Genomic DNA, 14521 nt, shown 5'->3' with positions numbered 1-14521 from the left:
ATCATTAAGGACAAATACCATGGAAGTCTGGTGTTCTGAAATCAAGGCCATCTATCTTGGTCTGCAGTTTATCAACAGAGTAAAATAAAACTCTCCTGCCTGTGGGTGTTTAAAAGGTAATCAGAAGGAAACAGGATGTGCCTGAGTAGATGTGCTACTACTAGCTTTTAGAGAAAAGGAAAAAGGAAAAACTCCACATTTCTTCAAAAGCTCATCTAGTATACTCTTTTTTTTCTCTTCACCACAGATATTAGTACTGGGAAGAAACTTAGTGATGTTCTAGATTAGTGAGGACTTGAGCTCAGAGACTGTAAGTGACTCGTTCACAGTCACTTAGCAGGTCAGTGGCCGAACCAGAAGGAAGCCTGGCCCACCACCTCCTGGTCCAGTGCTGTGGGTTCCACAGCTCTGCTTCCAGATAAGATCATCAGTGCTTCTTCAAACATGGATTGCCTAACTGTCTACAGCTGATGGCCAAAGAAGCTAGGAGGTAATAAACGAGAAATCTAAGGTGTCGGTGAAGTGTTCCAGATTCTTAGTAGAAATCTGAAGTAGAACGAGCAGGAAATAAAAGATGGGGCTGAGGGCAGGGTTTGGGGGGCAGCATGGTGAGGAGAGTCTCTCTTCCACATGAAGGGGTTGCGGGGTGCTGCACGTTCCAGTGTGAAGAACTTTCCATGTGCCAAAGTAACCATTGCTGACTCTGAAGGGCAGTGCTTCCAGACTTGAGGACCCAGGCTTCACTGTCCTTCCGCCCATGCGTGGCCACTGCACTACCAAAGGGTGATGGGGACACATGGGATGTCACTTCAGGTCCTGGTGAAGGTGGCAGAGTGACTGTGCCGATACCACCACTATGAGGTAACAATTGAGGTCTTCCCCTGGGCCAGGCACTGTGCTAAGTGCTTTGCTTATGTCATCATGTTCTGTCCTCACATCAGATAGGTTCTATTATCAGTCCCATTTCAGAGGAGAGAAAACCGAGGCTTGGAGAAATTTAGTTATCAGCTCAGGGTCACAAAGCTAGTGAATGCCAAAGTCAGAATTCAAATTCTCCTTCGTAGAGGGCAGTGGTTCAAAGCATGGGCTCTGGGGTCAGATTGCCAGCGTGGGACTCCCCGCCTCCAATGCTTGCTAGCTGTGAGGTGTTTAACACATTGCTCAGCCTCCCCAAGCCTCCCTTTCCTCATCTGTAAAGTTGTGACAATAATTATAGTACTTACCTTATAGAATTGTGGCAATTAGAGAATGTAACATAGTAACTGCGTATTGACACATAGTTAATTAGTATTTGTGTAGTAGATAACTAGTTCAGCTACAGGTTGAATCACATGAAATTGCTATTGTAGTCGACCCAAAATTGTCAAATATTGACAATTTCATGTGGTTCAATCTAATACTACATAGGCATTCACTCTTTGTAAACATAACAATGACTTTCTTATTCATCTCATAATTTGTGAAAGGACAGGTGATTTGATTGCTTCAATACAATTTTTTTTCTATACTTGCCTGCTCCTTTTAGTTTCTCTAAAGAACCATATAAAGATATCTTTTCTTCTAATGTAACATAGCACCCATGAGAACGTATGCAGTGACATAGTTCCTGGAGCCACTAATCCCTTGAGGATGTTGTCATAGGGAGGTCGGACGGGAGTAGATATGAAGCAAGCTTAGATTGCACAGAGCTGGACTAGGAAATGACTGGTGAAATGAAGAGGGGGTAGACGCCTGGCTCCTTTAAACCGCTGGTCATGTCCCGCTGGTTGAAGGAGTGGCATTCCCATACTAGATGGCTGGTTGTGATAACCAGATGTCAAGGAGAACCATTCGTCACTGTGCACTGTGGAAACCAGCTTCTGGTCAGCGGCAGGAGGTTGTTAAATCTGACACATTCAAAATGAATTTTGTGGCCCGGCTGCCCTTGAACTCTGGTTTGGTGGGAGTAGCCTGTGATGGAAGGGCACGCAACTCAGTTGTGGTGTGTGGGAAGGCGATAGGGTGGGAGAGGAAAACATAAAGCTGGGATAAGAATTTTGCCTTCCTCAAGGAAAGAAGGCTACTTCTGATAGAATGCATCCAGGGTGCAAGATCCAGTGGAGGTTCCTCTTTTGAAAGAGGGTTCTCTGCGCGCCCCCCCGCCCCCGACCACCACTGTTCCTATCCCACACTTGCCTCAATCGTGTTTCCTTAGGTTTCATATTATAGGCATAGAGATAGCGCTGGAATTCAAGGGGAGCATTCTGGAGAGACAGCGTTGCTAGTCAACACAGGAACAATCTCTAAATACAATTAGTTTCACCTTTGAAATGTACTAGCCTCCTCAAGGATGCTTCAGACTTTCTTGGTGTCTGGAGTGGAAATTACTACTGTGTTTAGAGCATAGAGTAAAATGCCCCCTGTGATGTCAGAATTTTGCAGTGTGTGTGTGTGTGTGTGTGTGTACATGCTCCCTTTCCTTCTTTCCACATCTTAAAAAATTAATCTGGAAGTCTTTTGAAGCTTCTATAGCAAGGAGGTTTACAGATTATGCGTGGATCCCGTGATCCATTTGTTCTCACCATGGCAGCTGTAAACTAATGAAAATGCATTCGCATACCCACGAATTGAGACACACTTGGGATTGTTTTCTTTCTGTGTGCCCTATCGCTTTTCTCTCTGTGTGTGTCTGTGGTTACTGTTAAGCTGACCCCTACAGTCTGGGGCAAATACCAAAACTTGAAGAAAGCACTGCTTCTCCATACAGCTGCAAAGGCCTGCCATTTCAGAGGCTCAGATGATAGTTGTAAGTGAAATTCCTTTAACACAGTTGCCGTTCAGGAAACCTGTCAGGATTCCATGCACAAAGGTGAGCTGCGTGGCACTCCACTGGGCTGAATTTTCAAATGCAGTGTCTTGTTGTTGTTGTTTTGTTTTGTTTTGTTTTGTTTTTTTACAAGCACTATTATAAATTTTTGTGTCTGCGGGGGTGGTTATAATATTCAACGTGATCGCTGGAAACAATGACTGTAGAAAGATTGTCCTTTTTGAGTCTCCCTCCCCTCCTCCTAGTTTCTGTGAGAAACTGTTGCATGCAAAAACCATAGCTAATTAAAAATTGAACTTATTCAGCTGCACAGAAGCCCTAGTGGGGACCAGCAAGGGGAGGGAGGAATAGCAGGCAGGGGAGCCCTATGAGTGAAGCTGCCAGCGCCATTCATTCTGTTGTCCTTCGCTTCGATTTAACCGTCATCACGGTGCATCGAGTTTTTGTGAGTCAAAGGACCCTAGAGCGACCTTTGGCAGGAGAGGGCTCACCCGTTGCCACGGGCTCTGCTTGCAACAGGCTGACAAGCTGCTTCTGCAGAGCGCGGGCCAGAGCGCACGGGGCTGCGTGCCCACGGCCACTCTCGGGTTCTGGCCGCGTGTACTTCCCCTTCCATCAGCGGCCCCGCTGCTGTCAGGCCGGCCGGCCGGCGATTGGTTGGGAGGAGGGCAGTAATCTGAACTGCCTTTTGTACTTGGCTAATCAGGGCAGCCGTCTGACGGCAGGTTCGGAGCGGAGGTGCCTGGGTGGTGTCTGACACCTGTGTCTTAGCTCTCGCCTTCCCGGGGCTGCTTCCCGGGGATTCTTTCCGGGCCGGAATCGTGCCTCTGTGCCACCTGCCCCAAGCCACTGAGGCCCCTCGGCGGCCGTCTTGGCCCAGTGTCATGCTGGACAGAGATGTCCAACAGATAGCTGAGGTCAGTGGAAACGCCGGCGTAGACTTCCTTAAGGTAAGTCCTTTTGAAACCAGGTATTTCTCGACATGATTTCTATGTATACCTCTACAGAAATGCCAGTATCAGGAAGGTAAACTAAAGAGAGGCAAGGAAGTTATTTTAGTTTAGGCCTTTATGATGAAATTCCTAAGTGATTCGGCTGTCAGGTGTGCCGGCAAAATGACACCAAGGCAGAAATAAAGGTGTAAATGGAGAGAGGGGTACTTGACAAATCACTGTGCACTCCTTCCTACTTGATGAGAAGCTCGAGTGATGAAAAGAAACTTTTCATCAAGGCCAACAACTATATATGCTTGTGCCATAGGCTCCTTCCAACCATGGATTTACTGTCTAATTCTAATTACTGCTTATTTTTAAAGCTATCTTTAACTTTTTCCTCTTGTGATGGGAAAGCAGCTTTTCTTTTTAAGGTTTGCTCAGCAAGGGGGAGTCAGCAGCAGGGGTTTGGCTCCCTTTTCTCCACCCTTATGTTCCAGAGAAAGTCAGATTCTAGATGGAAGCACCTACATTTGAGCAACAGTGAGACGCTTAGGAATATTAAGCCATGATTCCAATTAAGCTTAAGCTGTACTCTGATTTCATTTTATGTACTTTTAAGTTGATTGACAAATACTTTGGGGACCATTCTGTCTTCCCTTGGGGACCTCCTGTTGGATTGCTGTGAGCATACTTTCATTCTAGGGTTTAGTAATCCAAGGTTGGTACAGAGACTAGTGGTTGAGACTAATGCTTCCACTCTTGCCTGTTTGTCGTGACAGGGAGGAAACGATTTTTATTTTTTTAATGAAAACTTTCTCTAAATGGGTTAAGGTTCAATTCTAAATCCAAAGAGGTTCTGAGACTACTTTTCCCACCATATTCCAAAGATAGTAGGAAGGTGTTCCCCAATTCTGAATGATTCTATTTAAGTAGTAAACAGTAATAGAACAGACAGAGATGGTGAAAAACAGGGATAAGCATTCAGAAACCACATGCTTGCGATCTATGTTAAGTATCCTGAAATATGTTTTTTTCTTCCATTATTTATAGCCAGTTGGAAATCTCCATCCTTCTCAGCTGTTAACTAACTCTTGTTTATAAAGACATTTTCCTGTAATAAGATCAACGTATTAATAATACTAAATATAAATAGTAAAAATGACTGCTCTGATGAATAGAAGCATCAGAAATGACATTGCCCATGGGGTGAAATGTGATCATCACACAAGTCTACAGAAATCATTTAAAATATAATGTGTGTGCAAATAGTACAGATGGTTGGTGATAATTGAAACATTAGATCCATTGGTAGGTAGATACTAAGTGAATTTATAAATGTTGAGGGAGTTAAAGGAGAAATGAATGTTGGAAAGCTAAATAAATATTGAATATTTAGCATTGATTTAAATTTCAAAATTCTACTTTTGCTTATGAATTACAACCTAGAGAGTGTATAAATCAAAGATGATTTCCTGGGTTAAGGATAAGTTATTGTTATATATGAAGGGATAAATTCCATCTCAGCCCTAATCACTATCTTAAAAAAAAAATCACAATCCATAAAAACCTCAGTGTCCTAAAAAGGTACAGAAAGGAAGAGAGAGCTAGTTGAAAAACCTCTATCTCTAGTTAAAAATGGAATAAAGTCACGACAACTGCACATTTCATATTGAGTGTAGAAAACCCTGTACCTATCTGTAGGGTACAAGGGGACCCACAAATGTGTAATTTAACACAATTGTTAATAACTAATACACGCGCGTGCACATGCACATTTCATCCCAAGACAGTATCATTAGAGTTAGATTGAGACAGGGGGATAAGTATCTTATATTTATTTTTTTCCCCAGTGTCTCCTTTTCTGGAACTGTGGAATGCCTGCCACACTCCCTCGTCTGCGGCAGGCGTGGTGGCGGTCTCCCTGGTGTCGTGGGTAGCATACAATGGGACACAATAGAGCGCACTCAGCCTTGCCCTCCCAGACACACAGTGTGTGCCCCATTGGCTCTGCTTGAAAGGGTCAGCTATGCAAATGAAGCCGTGCATGTCAGACACTGCCCTCCCCTTACCTCTCCCTCTCTTCTTCTCCTCCCTCAAAACATATTCCAGCCTTTGCCCCAGACTTTTCTGACTGGCGGATGGAGGGTAGGGGTGCTGTGAGCTCAGAAGCTGAACAACTGGGCAAAACGTCCCTTTGCTGGATGTGCTTCCGTAGCCCTAGACAAATGGAAAAAGAAGCAGCTTCCTTATCTCCACACTATAGACGGCTTCATTAAAATGTCCCTGGTTAATAGGAAAAAGTGGGCCCTCCTTGTTAGGCCACACCTCTAAAAGGCATGTTTTGTTTTATTTTGGTTTTTAATTGCTTCCAGCAACCCTAATGTTCGTATTTTGGAGAAGGGAGGGAAGTTTTATGTCAGAACAAACGGGTGATTTTAGAAGGCAGGAACCTAAGCAGTCTCAAGTCATTTTGCTTCTAGTTGCACAGGTTGGATTAAAAAACAAACGTCAAATGTTGGTGGCAGTGACCTATCATCTGATATCATGGGGAGAAAAGCACAGATGAACGTCTGTGAACTGAAACTGGTAGGATTGCTCTGATGTCCTGTCAAGTGATCCAGTGAGCACTGGCGTCAGACACTTAAGTAGGACTTTGCTTGTACACTCTGGGCCTGGTTTTGCAGAGACAATTCAGGGGATGGAATTTAAACGAGCCCCACCTTGAAAAGCTATGGCTGTTTAGAATCACTTGTTTTTTTCCAAGTCCCCGAAGCTCCTTAGTGACCGATAAACCTGCTGGTAGACCTTTTCCACCAAAACCCCGTGGTCAGCAATCCAGACTAGCCCTCCAGGGGTGGTGGTCCCTGCAGTTAGACCCCAAGGTGCCCGTCTCCAAGTTCCTCCCTTATCGTTTCCCTGGCAGCACTGGAGGCTGGTCCTGTGAACCTGATATTTATGCAGTGATTTCACAGTTGTTTCTTATTCATGGTTCATCAATTCCTCTATCTGATGCATGTAGGTCAGTATCATTATCCCAGTCCGGAAGAGGGAGAGAAGTGATGATGTGGAATGATTTGTCCAACAGCATCAAGAACTTAGTGAGAAAGTAGAATCTGACATGCCTTGTTTTTCTCCTTTCTTTTCCGTCTTTCTGTCAAAAGAGAAATCAGGAATTCTTAAACCTCTTCCTCAGCAACTCTGGGCACTAAAAAGGCTTCAGTCCAAAACTCTGCTGCTCTCAACTGGATCACTGTAACAGGAAGGGCTCAGAGGCTTACAGACAATGAAATGAACTGGGTATGGATTGCGTGTGCATGTGTGTGTGTGTGCGTGCACGTGTTTGTATGTCTGCACACACACGTGCGCTCCCCCCGCTCACCAGAAGGACTCAAACCCCAGGGGTGTGTTGGTAAAGTTTGTCCAAAGCCTTATCTGAGGAGGAGGCAACATCTGTGCTATGGCCTTTTCCTAGAGAGGCCTGATCATTCACTTATAACAAATCTCAACCCAGGCTCCATGGCCAGGGAGGCCAGGCCAGGAGCTGCGGGTGAGCTAGTCTGAAGGCGGCTGGCCCGCATTCACCTCCAAAAGTATTTCAGGAATGTTAATGGTATGCCTGAGTGGAGGGCTTCAGAGCCCGGAGCTGGGGCTGAGAACTGCTCTGTGGCCATCTGTTGAGGCCCAGGAAGTCTCATAGCAACAGCTTCTCAAGAATGGTGCCTTTTTTTTTTTTTTTTTTTTTTTTAATTAAAATTAACTAACACAAAACCAAAAACTGCTCCACTGCTCAGGAAGAATCAGGACAGGGTTCGGATTCTTTCTACAGAGTGATGAGCTTTTAAGGAAGAAAAGCCCCCCACATCCTTAATTCCTGTTCTTTAAATGAGCAATTTGTAACTTGGTTTGAAGTCTTAATTTTTTTCCCCCTGGGGTAGAATTCTCTTTTGGAAAAGGGTAGAGGTGAAAACAAGTTTCCAAAGCTGTGGAGAAATCACTGGCAAAATTCTGGTTAAGAAAAAAGTGGTCGGAGTTTTGAGATTTTCCTGGTATTCGTTGCTTTAGTGATCCTGTCAGCAGCTGCCTTCTTTTTCCCTCTGTGATAATGTGAGCTTTATAAACCTGGATGTTTAGTTAGTGAAATGAACTTCAGACAAAGACGTTGCTTTTACTGTGACGATGTACGGGCTCCACTGTGAGTCGCTCAAATCTCTGTAAGAGCAGACCTTGGAAAAAGAGAGAGGCCAAGTATTAATAATATTTGTATCTTTAAATTTTTCAGTTGATGGGGCACTAAGTTAGCCATTTATAGTAACTGAGTTCCTTCCTCAGGATAGAAGATCCTGTAAAATGATAAACACCTGAAGCCTAACCAGCTGCTGAGAGTACAGGGGTGGGCACTCTAGATGGAGACAAAAGAATTATATTCTGTTCTAAATTCTACCCCATACTGAGCTATTTTAGGAAGGCGCACAACCTGTTAAAGCGTAGTTCCTCATGTGCAAATTGGATTTCTGCATTATTAGGAAGTTTAAATATAATCACATAAAAGGAACTGGGGAAATGACCCTCGAATCTGAGTGACAGCTATAAAGGAGTGTTATAAGCTGTCATCCTTGCTGTTCTTGGGAAACATGTTCCCGTCTTCCTGGGAAATGTTTTCATGAGAATATATATGTATATACACACACACACAAATTGTTATATATTTAAATATTTATATTTTCATTTTAAAAAACTGAAGAGGATAAAAATATATATCCTCAACTCTTATCAAATAAAATTTTCCTGTAGAGTCAAAAAATATTCTGACAAGTGATTGTTCCAACATGTATATAATTCTTGAATATAGTACACATGTGGAATATATCTACTTTTTTTTTTTTTTTTTTTTTTTTTGCGGTACGCGGGCCTCTCACTGCTGTGGCCTCTCCCATTGCGGAGCATAGGCTCCGGACACTCAGGCTCAGCGGCCATGACTCACGGGCCCAGCCACTCCACGGCATGCGGGATCCTCCCGGACCAGGGCACGAACCCGTGTCCCCTGCATCAGCAGGTGGACTCTCAACCACTGTGCCACCAGGGAAGCCCTACATTTTTGATTGCTAGTATTTCTTGGAAATATTATTCAGAATGAATGTATTGCCCCCAATGGTTAAAAATAATGTCATCAACTCTTGGGAAAAGTATGTATACTCCGAGTTTGGTTTCTGGAATGTGGGATCCTAATGAAGTCTTTCTATGAAAAGCATGACCACTTACCCTCTCGGTCCCTATTTCCTTATGTGTAAAATTTAACCAGTAAGTATTTATGGAGTGCCTACCGCATGCCAGCTGTGTTTCTACGTGCTGGGTTTAGGGTTGTGAACAAAAGTAGACAAAAATCCTTGCATACATTCTGGTCAAGGGAGACAGATAACAACCCCCCAAATAATCCAATTGTGTTGTAGGTTATAAAATGATAACTGCTATGGAAAAACCTAAAGCAGGGAATATAAGCAGAGGGGATATTGCAATTTTCTAAAGGGTGGTGAGAGAAGGCCCCTTGAGGAAGGTGATGAAGGAAGACGAAGTAAGATTTGAAGGAGGTGGGAGACTGAGTCTTGGGGTAGGCTGGGGAAGAGGCTAGAAGCAGAGAGAACAAGTGCAGAGGCCCTGGGGACAGTGTAGGTGGCACGTGTGAGGAAGAGCCAGGTGAGTGCAGCGGGGGCAAAGATCAGGGCCCTCTGAGCCATTGGTTACTCTGAATGAACCCTATGAGAACTTACTTGGCAGAGCTGTTGCAAGGTTTAAATGAAATAATTTGTTTGAAGCCTTTAGCATAGTGCCTTCCACATAAAAAATATTCTATAGCTGTTAGCCATTGTTCATTTCTTTATTATTACCACTACTAGGATTTAAAGATAGGATGATGTGAGCATACAGAAGAAGGTTTTGTTCTGATTAAAGCTGATTGTTCTTATGAGAATTAAACTCCCAACCTTGGCCCCTTAGCTATTCAATTCTATCAATTCTATTCAATTCTATCACCTAAGAAGGTCCCAATTCTATATCTTCAAACATACGAGGGAAAAGCTTACTTTTTAAAAACTGGCCTTGTTTGAGCTACACCATTGTCTCTATTAGGAAAGTATGAAGTCCATACTCTCTAGGGACAGGTGTATTTTGATACATTTGGTTTAAGTTTCAGCTATAAAAGTCCTGTTGAATTCCACTGAATTCACATGCTATCACAATGTACTCATGTTTGAGTTTTGATATGGATCCCCTTCTCCAGGCCACAGGATCCCAGGTGGGGAGGAATCTATTGCAGATATAATGAAAACAAGGAATCCATGTCTTTTCCTTCTCTCCTGAGCACAGAAGCAAGATTGGTTTTCCTGGGTATTTCGAGAGCCCTCTTTCAAAATGATCTTCTTGGACACCCCTCTGAGTCTCCTCCTTTGAACTTGAAGGATTTTGGTAGGAACTCATGTCAAGTAGTGACTAGCTCAGAAACTAGAAGAGAGATTAAACCATCCTTTAATGCTTGCTCTTCTCCAAGCATTTGAAGACATCATTTACAATCAGGGTTATCTTATCCCTGCTCCAGAACCAGGAAAAGTGGTCTGGGGACAACAAAAGCAAGTGCTTGATGATAACTAGAGATGATCAATAAAGGGAAAGGCTAACTAAAAGCGTGCACCCTCATCAATGGAAATCTTCCAGTAGAGGCTGGGCAACCAGCAGGCAGAGGGGTTATCAAACATTTGGATAACAGCTTGGCTTCTAAGATCTCTTCCAAATTTGTGGTTCTGCTTTCTTCCAAGATATGCTTATGGAAAACTAAATTCTTCAGGGAAAACCCACCTTAAATTTTCTTTAACTGACATCTTAAATTGGGGATTCTGAGAGCAAGAAACAACTGATTGTAGAAGCTCTGTTTCATTTAGGGGGGTGGTCAGATGGGTCATCCTCCTGCAATGGTGACCCTGGTCCTGGTGCCTGGACCCCCAATTCTCCCAACACTGACTGTGCTGTGCTCCGTGTTAGCAGATTCCAAGATCAGCGTGTTGTCATATTGCCACTACTTGCTGTGAAGTTGCTTAGTCATGATCAGTGGGTGGAATAGACTATAGCTCTCTTTTCCTTTTGAACAAATACTTGAATGTATTTATGTACTAAATGATTAATAACAATGCTCTCCTAAAAAGCCTACTGACAAGGCTACAATTTTAATCCCAATTTAACAGGTTATTAAACAATTGAGATACCAGTTCAGTAACTAATCCAAGGTCATACAGTGAAAGAGCTGGAATTTGAACCCAGGCAGTCGGCCAGCAGGATGTTCCCATAAACTGCTGTGTCTAGTCCTATGAACCTTTTTCATTTGTGGTAGCTCTCCTGTTGATCTAGAGAAAAAATGATCTGGCATATCATTACACTTTATTGCCCTCTGTGAGGGCAAAGAATGAAACCTGTTGATACCCCGTGCCTAGCATAGTGCCTGGGGCAGGGCAGATACTCAAATATTTGTTGAATAAATGAGGAAGTAAGTGTGTGACATGAATAAACAGTAGTAAGGCCATAGAAATGCCTTCTTAATCTCACAGAGCCACAGAGATATATGTGAATGCAGGATGTCACAATGCAAAAACTTTGAAAAGTTAAAAACCAGGTAAAAATTACAGGTGAGGATATAATGGGGCAATGTCAACATCTTCCTCTCTTATTAAGTGCTCATTAATATTCTATATAATTAACAAGTCCTATCACACTAGAAATAGTACCCCTAAAAGATCACAAACTAACACTGGCCACATGACAGTTGGGGAAGGAGTGAACCAGGGAACCATGAATCCCACCAAATCAGGATTTTAAAATGGGATTTGGACTCAGTGCATTTAACAAATGGACACTGAGATTCACAGATTTATTAAGGAACTGAGAAAGGAAGCCTGAGTTTGGCCAATGCCAGGGCCTGAGGGAACATTTGGGTGCAGTAAAAGTAAACCCACCCAGCCCAGCTCAAATAAAAAGAGGGTTCTTTGAAAGAGTAGGAGGGAAGCTTGAGGAATCCAACTGCAGCAAGCCAGGAGCACTTCCAAGTTTAACCTAATGATTAAGTCAGAAGGAGTCAGAAGTGTGAGTGAATTCCCACCTTGGCATTGCTGTGTTTGTGACCTTGGATAAATTCCTCCATGTTTCTGGACCTTGTTTTACCCATCTGAAAAGTAGAGAATAAGGAAAGTATCTACTTTGTTGGGTTGTTGTGTAGATTAAATGAGGTAATACATATAAAACACTTGGAACACTGCCTGACACATAGTAAGAGGTCTGGAACCACCAACCTTAGCAAGTAGGCAGCTATTCACTTTCTCCTTGGACTACATAGTCCCTCATTTCAGTTGACTTTGAGCATTGGTTCCATTACTCTCCCTGTAGACTGGCTTCCTGAAGGACGTGGTTCCAGGGTTAATTGAATGGCATAGTGATGTCATCAAGGCTCCAGGTTTATCTATTTCCATCCTACCATCCTTTGCATGATGATTTTAATCTTCAGATTTGTCCCTCATGATTACAAGATGGCTGCTGCAACTCTAGGCATCATGTCTTCGAACAACTTTGTCTAAAGGCAGGAAGGAGTCCCATTTGGTGTATTTTAGTAAGAATGAGCAACACTTTCCAAAAACTCTCCTACAAACTTTCCTTTGGGTCAGAGCCCATTAGCTAGAGTTGTCCTATACCTATGCCTGGACTAGTAACCAGCAGGGGAGTCAGAGTACCATGATTGGTGTAGATGAAAGATGATTTATCTCTTGGGGCTGTGGAAGGATCCACCTTCCTGGGTACATAGTCACCTGATGCCACAGTGGGATCAGAATTCTGTTTGTGAGGAAGAAGGGGACAGTAACCATTGAATAAACAATCATAAGGACCTGTCTTAGATAAGCATGTGTCCAAGCCAGGCAAATCAGAGTTCTTCCCTGAGATTTTATACACAATCTAAGAGAAGGCAGAGTTTTCTGTTTTTTGAAGTGGCTAATATGGGATGAAATAAAATTGAAGTTCTCTGCTCTGTGGTTGTTTTATGCATCCCCATCCACCATACTAACACACACACACACACACACACACACACACTCTCTCTCTCTCTCTCTCTCTCACACACACTCTCACTGAATAAGAGTCCTGTTTACTGCAGAAAAAGTATGTATATGAAAAAGAGAGAGAAAGAGAAAGACATAGAAACTGACACAGGCAGACACACATACACACATCCAAAGAGATAAGGATGAAGGAGAACCTGAAAATATTTTCAATCCCTGAGGCTATCTCCATTCTTGGCCTTCCCAAGAAATTCCCATTTTTGCTTAAATTTCTCTGTAGGTTCAATGTCACTTGTATCATTTGCAGTAACAACCACAAAATCATGTCTGATGCATTTCCCCCAACTTCTGGGTTTCTGTCCTCCCACGTCCACTTGTGTGTGGCACTGGTTCACCACGCAGCCATGGGTCCTACACCACGTGTCCTCCTGGCTCTCAAGCTTTCATCACCTTATTAACTCAGGTCCTGGCCCCCAGTTCCACGTTCCGTGGGCAACAACCTGAATGACTCTGCTTGTAGCCAAGGAAGAGCTGGTCCAGCCTCACCTCTGCAGCTGGGGCTTGGTCAGGGCGGTGCTCCCTTAGAATAGTTGTGAACAGGGAGACAATAACATCTCTGACTAAAACTGTGTGATAGCTGTCCAGTCCTTCCTAAAATGGCTCACGCCCAATTGAAAAGTACATTTTTCACAAGCAAAATAGCTAGATTTCAGATATACAAGTACTTCTGACAGGGTCTTAAAGTCTGGAGGCTCTGCTTCCTGTGGCCTGACATGAATAAAGAAGAGAATTCTGTATTTGTAGCCCGAGGGAATTAGTGAGGGGTTTGAGGAAGGGGTGAGTAGGACAGCTGAGCAGAGTCGTAAATGAAGTCAGTGTGGACATCAGGGGCGGGCTGACTGGGAGAGCCATAAAGGACCAATGGGGAAGACCCCAACAAAGGCAGAAATACAAAAAGTCGAGCCTGTGGTTCAGTAAGTGTGGCTAACTCTTCATTTTTTTAAATATTTATTTTCACTTTTTTTTAAATTATGGAAACATCCAAACACTAGTGAAAGCAGAGAGTACCACAAATTCTACCCCATGCACCCCGGCACACACACCCACCATCCAGCTGGATGGCTCTTGTTAAGTAGAAGAAGTCTGGGAGGGGGAGATGAAAAAAGAAGGGAGAGAATCCAGTGGAAGACAAAATAGTCAATGACAGATGTATTAGCAAACTTCACAGGAGGGGCCAGGAAGTTGAAATCTAAGATGTTTGTTCTTCTTAATCATAGGTTAATGAAATGATTGCTAAATGAGATCTGGTTTTTTGAGTAGGGATTACGTAATCTGAGGAAGCAGACCCCCGCCCCCCCGGGGCCTAATCTCCAAGCTGCTGGGGTCTTACATGGTGACAAGACAAAGAAAGCAAGAGGCATCGTTCATTTGACATTCAGCAACTATTGGTCTGCAGTCTCCCAGGCACTGTGCTAGGCTTTATAGGCAGGCAGATCTGAAAGAGTCCTTGCGTTCACAGAATGTAACGTCTAGTGGGGGAAATGGACAGGCACATTATGACGAAGTTTTTCTGGTAGCATAGGATAGGTGAACGCTTCTTGGAGGAGTTGGATTGTCTTGATTTTCATAAGGATGAATATGAAAGAGTTGGGTAGAGAGATTAGTAGGTAAAAGTGTTCTAGACAGAGTAAACA

The 14521-nt window shown here is 43.4% G+C and overlaps 1 protein-coding gene across 4 annotated transcripts in view; it reads left to right on the top strand.

Moving 5' to 3' along the window:
* Positions 1-14521, top strand: part of SHROOM3 (shroom family member 3) — a gene marked incomplete at its 5' end in the record, with an annotated part of 329672 nt that overhangs the window by 156448 nt on the left and 158703 nt on the right. Inside the window, one exon of one of the 4 annotated variants that reach the window (XM_082611415.1) lies at positions 3255-3756. The exons of the other annotated variants lie outside the window; for them this stretch is intronic. Of the gene's footprint in view, positions 1-3254; positions 3757-14521 lie in introns of those variants that run through there. 4 annotated transcript variants of the gene reach the window in all.

Source organism: Mesoplodon mirus (assembly GCF_964341445.2).
Source record: "Mesoplodon mirus genome assembly, chromosome: 2".
In the NCBI taxonomy this organism is placed as follows: Eukaryota; Metazoa; Chordata; class Mammalia; order Artiodactyla; family Ziphiidae; genus Mesoplodon; species Mesoplodon mirus.
The sequence above is the reverse complement of the archived record's forward strand: the minus strand, read 5'-3'. Positions and strand labels throughout refer to the sequence as shown.